This window comes from Simochromis diagramma, unplaced genomic scaffold (assembly GCF_900408965.1).
Source record: "Simochromis diagramma unplaced genomic scaffold, fSimDia1.1 OVJJ01000604.1, whole genome shotgun sequence".
Classification (NCBI taxonomy): Eukaryota; Metazoa; Chordata; class Actinopteri; order Cichliformes; family Cichlidae; genus Simochromis; species Simochromis diagramma.
Window position 1 is genome coordinate 3,113,629 of NW_024387416.1, and position 9,099 is coordinate 3,122,727.

A 9,099-nucleotide genomic window follows, 5' to 3' on the forward strand; every position below is an offset into this window, starting at 1 on the left:
AGATCGCGCGAGCCTTGAACTTTCTAAGGGAAAAAAAAAACTTTCTCTCGGATCGTGACAGTGGACAGTACCTGCTGGTCTTTAAAGGATTCTGGATTCCTGGACTGTTGGAAAAGGTAAAACATTTTCATAAAACCTTTTTATTGTTTTGTTTTTGTTACTCGTCATTGTAGCTTGCTGTTAATGTTGTGCTAACAGTAATGGTTAGCTATGTTAGATACGTTAGCCGTTGACGTTAACGCAGTTTAGTATCTGGTATATAGAACTGTTTTCCTAACAAAACCACTGTTACAATTAAGTGAAGGTGCTCCCAATTAATTAGGCCTCTAAAATATGTGGTTCTATTGCGTGCTGCGTACATAAACTAATGTCAGCTAGACCAATATTAAAATTAGTAATGTTGTCACCAAAATGGCGCTTGAAGCCTGTTGTGTGAGCTCTGTGTCTGGTCTAGAAACTCAGAAATTCAGTAGCCTCTACTTTGAATTGTGGAGTAGCTGTATAAAATACAGCAATGCATAAGTGTTTTGAATAAATAGAAATGTGACATATGAGAAGTTGTGTCTTTGACTGTTACTGTATAACTTATTTTCAGAGTAGTTGACAAATTATGCTCCGGTCATTTGATGTTACCAAGATAGATGTCCTTTTGTAATATAGTTAAAAAGAAATTGTACATTTCATTTATCAAACATCATACATTAGGCAAAGAAGAGGTCATTATACTAACAAGACCAGATAATCCAAAGCATAAAATAATCAACATTTATCCGAAGAAGGCTTAAAAGTTAGAATAAACGGTGGTATAGTGGTTAGCGCTGTTTCCTCACAACTAGAAAGACTCTGTTCAATTCCCGGGGTCAACCGGGTGCCGTTTTGTGTGGAGTTTGCATGTTCTCCCTGTTTCTGTGTGGGTTTCCACCCACAATCCAAAGACATACATATCTGAATGACGGCCCTGCCATGGACTGGCAACCTGTCCAAGGTCTACCCCACCTAAAAAAAACAGCTGGGATAGGCTCCAGCACCCCTCCGATCCGATCGGAAAACGAATGAACAAAAAATAAATAAATATGTTTTTGATGTCACAGAATAAAACAGTGTAATGTGCATTTTGTTTTGTTTTAGCAGATCATGGCTCAGCAGTGGACTGTTGGAGAAGTATCTCTTTGGCTTGGAGAAAATGAATTGGCAGATTATCAACAGGTCTTTGTAGGTGAGCATTTCCATGGATCTGCCATATCAGTGTCCACGATGCTCCACAAGAAAACCAACATATGAAAAACTGCTGAAACGTCAACAGATATACCATTTAAGTGAATGTGGATTCTTCATTGTCTGCGGACTAGAAGACTGTCCCAGAAAGTTTTTGTCTGTGAAATCTTTGAAAAATCACATAAGGAAGAAACATAAATATCAGAAACATGGATTAGAGTCTGCCCCAGACTGTGACCCTGTCATCCAGGAAACTGTTGAATTTCCCCAATCATCTGAACGAGCTCTGTGTGAACTTATAGAGAACTTTACAGAGACTGTGAGAAAACAACTGGCATTGTTTTCCTTGAATCTTCAAGAGAAAAGTATTGTAAATAGAAAATTTCAAACATTTGTTCTTAGTGAAGTAGAGTCACTTTCCAAGTCTTTTATTGAAAACTATAGGGAGATATTTACTAAATGTTTGCAGACTCTTAATTTTGATATATCAAGTCTTCATTATATTGATGACAGTAGTTTGGTAGAACATTGCTTCAGTGCAGTCAGCAACACGTATCAACTAGACAGATACTGTGTTGAGAAATTAAACCTGATTGAACCTGTTGAATGTATCCTGGGGATAGATCCTTTTACTGGGAAACAGGACACTTTTCAGTATATTCCACTTCTAAAAGTCTTGGAATTAATATGTAATGATCCTAACATTTTAAGACACTATTTTAGGCCAGATCCCCGTGCTCCTGAAACCTTAACAGATTTTAGTGATGGGAAAATTTACAAAGAAAGTGAATTTTTTAACACAGACAACCCACATTTGAGAATTCAGTTGTACACTGATGACTTTGAAGTTGCTAATCCATTAGGATCAAAGAAACTTCTACATAAAGTGTCTGCATTTTATTTTACTTTGGGAAATATTCCACCAAAAGACAGATCTGTTTTAAGACATATTCATCTGTTGATACTTGTCAAACATAGATTGGTGAAAACATAAGGATTTGAGAAAATATTAGAACCATTCATTTGTGACCTACAGGTTTTGCAAGAACGTGGATTACGATTAAAATTTGAAGACAGACAGTACTGCATCAAAGGTGGTCTGGCCGCAATATCTGCAGACAACCTAACCTCTCACACACTTGCCGGTTTTAGCTGCTCATTCAGTAATGGTAGAATATGCAGGTTTTGTATGTGTCATTACGAGGACCTGTCTAAGATCATTAGTGAGGGAGATTGTATTCTTAGGACAAAGACTGTTCATGCATACCATCTGCAATGTGTTGAGGATGACCCCCACTGTAGGTCAGTGTATGGTGTAACTGGCCCATGTGCCTTCAACAAGCTGTCATATTTTGAAACCACAAATGCATTCCCACCTGATGTAATGCATGATTTTCTTGAGGGGGTCATTCCTCTTGATTTGAAGTCTGTTTTAAAAGCTTTGCACAATGACAAAACCGTTACTATCCAAAAGGTTAATGACAACATAAAGAATTTTAGTTTTGGACAGAATGACTGCACCTCCAAACCTGCTCTAATACCGGAGAAGGTAGCACTGGATGGAAATATCTCTGGAACTGCTGTTGAGAAATGGACATTATTTAGGACTCTGCCTTTCCTCATAGGCTCCAGGATTGAAAAGGGTAACAAGTTATGGCAGCTTTATCTTTTGGTTCGAGAAAGATTTAAAATGGTTCTTTAAAGAACCACTCAGAAAAGGGTTCTTTAAGATGGGTCTTTAAAGAACCATTTGAAAGACCTTTTTAAAACTAGTTCTTCAAAGAACCATTTTAACAAAGGTTCTTTGAAAAACCTTTAAAGGTGCCCCAAAGAACCATTTCTTGATTGTTCTTTGGGGCACCTTTAAAGGTTCTTCAATGAACCACTGAAAGAAATGGTTCTTGAAATGGTTCTCTCTCGCTCTCTTTCTCTCAAGAACAGTTTCCTGTCTAAAAATCCCAAAAAGAAAACCTAATTTCTGCCGTTCAATACTGAACAAATTTAAACTTTTTCAAATTATGCAAAATGAAAAACGCTTAGCTGTGTCTCTAATAAAACCGCTGGAACCTCAGAGGTAATGTTCATATGTTGATTAATGGTTTTCTTTCGTTTTTGATGTACTGCAGAATATTTTTATAAAATCCCAGGCCAGGAAAACCACCTTCATGTTTTTCTGTGTTTTATCTTCAGCTGCTTTGACACAAAGGCATCTGCTGTGACGCTAACACATTTGATAAAGTCTTGCATTTGTCAGCTTCCTTTTTATAGATACAAAAATATGTAAATGTACTGATCTGAATTATAATATTTCTGACTGTCAAAATTTCCCAGATTCAAATCGAATTGAATTGAATCGTGGATCGAATCGATTCGGGACCTTGTAAATTGGAATTTAATCAATTCTAGAAATCAGTGACGATACCCAGCCCTAAGTGGCCTCCATCATCTATAGATGGAAGACGTTTGGAACCACCAGGACTCTTCCTAGAGTTGACTGCCCACCCTGATCTGAGTGATCAGGGGTAGAAGAGCCATAGTCATGGAGGTGAACAATAACACAATGGTCACTCTGACAAAGCTCCAGCATTGCTGTGTGGAGTATGGAGAACCTTTAAGAAGGACAATGACTTCTGCAGCTCTCTGCCAATGAGGCCTGTATGGTTGAGTGGCCAGATGGAAGCCACTCTTCAGTAAAAGGCACATGATAGTTTACCTGGAGTTTCACAGAAGGCATCTGAAAGACTTTCAGACCATGAGAAACAAAATTCTTTGGTCTGACAGAGGGAGATCCATAGTGCTGTGTGATTTGAACCTTCAGCTGTTTAATAATGTTTGAAACTTACATTTCGGGTTTGCTTATCTTCTCCCAGAAATGAGACACGACACGTGTTTCAAACTGCTCAACAAACATAAGCAAACACACAAACTGTTTGTGTGCTGTAGAGATCACTCTGCATTTCTTCCACCGCTTCTTGTAGAGACCCGGTTCCCAGTAGTTCAATTCCTTGGAATTGTTAGTCTGCTTGCCTATTGATTCTCATCGGTTCCACTTGTACTTGTACTACAATCTGCTAATTTCAATTCATGCCAAAGAAAGAAAACAGTGGTGCAGTCTAGAGCGTGGATATTACTTTTTTGTGTGGAAACTGTATCCAGGGCAGAAACACGGCAGTATGGTGGTAACACAACTTCAGCTCTTTGCAGCACCAGTCATTGGTCTGCACAGATATTCATTATAATCTACAGCATCTACAAAGACACCTTCCAACAAACATAACTGTTTGTAAAAGTTTACAATTTACTCCAAGTAGAACATTGTGTTCCAACAGTGTCTCATTTGTTTATTAATACTTATCATCATTCAGGTTTGCACATGGCCAATTCAGTAATGAGCCACAGCTGTAGCTGTCGTCTTTCTTTGTGAGTTTCACAATTTGTAAAACTAGGCAATTATAATAATTTGAATGTCTTTTACTAATGCTACTTAACAAACTACACAGACATGTGGTTTAAGTTTACATACAAATCACAGATTCAGACAAGAATAAGCCTCTGCTTTTAGTCCAGCAGCACTGAAGGGAGCTTAACTAGATAGCTCATTATCCTCATCACCTGGCATTGAGGTAAAACCAGAAAAAATAACCTGGCCCTTTTATTTAAAAAAAAATAAAATCCAGCAGTTCAGGAGGCCGACCACATGGCCAGCAATGCTCCACTGGGGAACGGCAGAGGTGATGGGACACCTTGGGCGGCTTGGCAGGTGCCTGCTTAGCGCAGACTTCTGGCTCAGGTGGAGCAGGACTAGCAGTCTGCTCTGGATGCTGGTACTGGTGCTCACGTTGACGGCTGGCCATTCTCTCCCTGGGAGCAGGTACGGGTGCTGGGACTGACCAAATGCAAGGACTTGCAGGCTGGCTTGGAATATGAACAGTTTTATTATAGGAGCTAAGGGACCTGAACACAAATGGCTAAATTAAACAGTCGCACACACGAGGAGTAACGTGACCAGGAGCAGAGACAAACTGAGGGCTAAATAGAAAGGATAATGAGTGTATAAAAGCCCCCAAACATCATAGGACAAGTCTATTCTGTTCTTATACAGGTGTTTATAAGTTTATATACCAGTTTATATGCTGATCATTTAGCATTTAACCTTCTGTTAGTTTGAGCCAGCCCGCCGATATCATCCAACTAATAAGGTGGGCAGTTTTAGTGTCGGTTGAGCGTGTTGGTCCAGTGGGGGTGCAGTGATTCCTGTGGGATGTGATGTGTGCGTGAAGGATAAAGAAATACACACACACACACGTGATTACAGCCACAGGACTTAAACTGTGAAAGAATAAACTGCCTCAGAACAAACCTCAAGCTTCTTCTTCTATACTCTGAGACAGTTTGGCCTTAAATGGTGTTGTGGCCGACACACCGGGGTGACCGTAGTGCTAAAGACTGAATCAGTGCCACAACCGTGTAAATAAAAATATTTCTCAGTCACCTTACAATCATAGGATCTCAGGCAATGGGCACTACCATTATATAAGTACCACGTCTGTTCTCCTGAAAATATTCATGAAGGTAAAAAAAAAAAAAAAAAAAAAAAAGATCTATTCATCTATTTGGATTTATCTTTTTAATTTATTTCTAATATTTTTGTTCTAATAGTTTTGTGGATACAAAATAATATGACAGGACTTGAAGGAAAGTAACACATTTACTCTCATTTGGGGCGACTGAGTGTGGATCAGATGAGTTTGCCACCTACCTTGTGTCCTCATACCTGGTGGTAATGGACAGCATGTTGCCTTATCAGCACTGGGGTCTTTTGTTTGATGGTTCCACAGTGCCTCCCTCTGGCCGTGATGAAGTATCACACCCCTCTGCTCTTTCTAATACAGGGAATGTCTAGAAAGCACAAACCTTTAATAATCACAGCTGAGATCATAAACTGTAGTTATCCATCCTTCCTTTCCTTCATCCTTCCTCTTAAGCACTTAAGGGTTGCTTAAGATGGCTTGAAGACTATCCCAGCTTTTACAAGGTAAAACTCAGGGTACACACTTTACAGTTCACCACTCATGAGCACATTCCCAATAGATGATTGTAATTCCCAAAAGAATCAACAATTAACCTAAAAAAGAAAGTTCTTGGACTGTGAGAGGGAGCCGGAGCACCCTCAGAGAACACAACATGCAAACAGTAGCCAGCAGATTCACATGCACGACCTTCTAGCTGTGAGGCAACAGTACCAACCACTGCACCACCGTGCTGACCTTAGAGTGCAGTCGTATGGTGGAAAATGTTACTGTGGATGCTTTAGATTATATTACATAGAGAAAAAAGTACTGATTTATTATTTTAGTGGGCAAAAGAGTCAAGATTGGATCTAAAGGATGTAAATGGAGAAGCACAGTGCATTTCTACTCAGTCTGAACACTCGACACAGCCTCGTTCACCCAGCTGCACACAACAATTAGGGGAAACTCAACGTTCAGTATCTTCTTTTTTTATCAAAAGACTTTCTCTGTATCTCTGCTCTGTTTGTTTTTGACTTGAAACACTAAATAAAAGTTTTACTACACATCTGTCTCTATTGTTTAATCAGCAGCTGTAATACTAAACTGTCCAAAATTTAAAAGTCTACATTTACATACAGGCGATCGTGGCTCAAGAGTTGGGAGTTCGCCTGAGTTCCACTCATAAAGCATGGAGGAAAAATGCAGAGTCCTGGAAGTAAAACTTGATAAAACTGCAGTGCACAAGCAGAAATATCAAGAGCTGCTTCAAGAGAAAGAACAACAGGACATAAAGCAGAAAGAAGACAAACGTTTACTCCTGCACTTTGAGAGAGAAAACCAAAAGCTGCAAGAACTTTACAAGAAAATGAACTACAGGGCAACTGAGATGGAAGGAGAGAAGGAGAAACTGCAAAAACAGTGCTCAGCAATGCAGAGTCAGCTCAATGACATGCTGACAAAAAACACCGAACTCGAGGAACTTTCCAACACCTTGAAGTGCAAAAACACTGAGGTGCAGCTGCTAAAGCAGCAGCTCGAGAAAACAAATGAAGACCTGCAGTGCAAACTTCAAGAAACCGAGAGGAAAAGTCAGCAGTTAGAAGACACTCACAACAAATTACAAGAGCGTTACACAGAGATGCAGGAGGCAAAGGTAATGCAGGAGGAAACATCTAAAGAGTTGAAAGGAAGGCTTGAAGACAAACAAGCCGAATTAGAAGAAGTGGAGAAAACATGCAGGAGACTTGAGAAGGAGAATACCGAAACAATCGATCAGCTGAGAACGCTGATCCTAGAGAAAAAGGTTCTCGTGGAAAAGCTCCTGGAAAAGAAGAAGAAACGCTTCCGCTTCTTCTGGAGGAAGGACACTCCTGCTTTTTCTTCTCTTTCTACTTTTTCCACTGCTGATGTCACCTCGTCTTCCTCCACCTCTGTTCCATCGTAATTTTGACCTCCCCTCTCCTGCCCTCTCCCTCTCTCGTGACACCTTGACACCTCTCCTTCCCCTAGCTCCCTTGAACTCCTAACACCTGTCCCATCTCCCTCCCCCCTCTCCCTCTCTTTTCACCCTCACCCCCCAACCAGTCCCGACAGTTGACTGCCCCCTCTAGAGCCTGGTTCTGTCATAGGTTTCTTCCTTTAGAGGGAGTTTTTCCTATCCACTGTCGCACCTAGTGCTTGCTCAGAGGGGATTGTTGGGGTTTTCTGTCCTCTATCTCTCTCCTCCTTTCTATCCCTTTCTTTTACCCTCTACTTTACCCCCCCCCCTTCTATTTCCCCAAAAGTGTAATAATAAACACAATTGGCTGCATTTTAAATGTGTCTGATCAACGTCTTCATTCAAGAATGAATTGTCTTTGTCACAGAGTCATGTGTATTTTGTGTTTTCCTCGGGCTGGTGATCCTCGCGGTCGTTCAGCCCAGGAATCCAGACTATTCGTGTTTTAATCACATTTAGTGTCACATTTTAGATCACCACAATAGGATATCCACAATTTAGGATTCAGGCATTTTTTTTAGTTTGATATCGTAATCATTCTATGATGGAGTCGTTAACAGAACCAGCAGTTAGCAGCAATAACTTCAAATCCATGACATTTGCAAGCATTCCTTTATACACAGTATTTCAGTCAGGTTGAGGTCTGGACTTCCATGCTGTAGATTTGCTGCTGAGCTTGGGGTCATTATCCTGTTGCATGGCCTAATTTAGAAGAAGCTTTATCTGTCAGACAGACAGCCTCACATTTGACTCTAAAACTCTTTGGCATACAGAGGAGTTCGTTGACTGCAAGGTGCTTTATTGTTTGTGTCTGCAGAAGAAGCTCAAATCGCCACACTTGAACCAGCATATTTGACAGTGGGTTTGAGGTGTTTAAGTGTTTGAGTGTCTGAAATACTGACATGTGAACGGCAGAATATAATGGTGAGATTTTAGTGCTGGTCAGATTGCATACGGACTGCACATTATCAGATTTTACTCTTTTGGATCTGTGACCATTCAAACACCAGACAGTACTGAACGTTTCTTCTTTCTTTGTGCAACTTTACAATCATAATGTCTGTTTTGGGGTTTTTTTAGGGAAAGAAGGGAAGTTTTATTTTTAATGATCAGTGTCAGGGATTAATCACTACAGTGACACAAAAAAACTCGAATTATAACCATAATCCTGATTATCAGTCAACACAAAACACATTCAGAAGTCATGTTTTCACAGATTTATTTTGACATTACATCATATTTTTAAGAGGAACATTCATTAGGCTTAAACAAAATCATACAAAAGAATTGTAACGCTTGCATATTGTTAACCTAGAAGCACTTTTAGTCTTTGTTAGGTTTATCTAAAAAGAATTTGGCAAACACCCTTTTTTG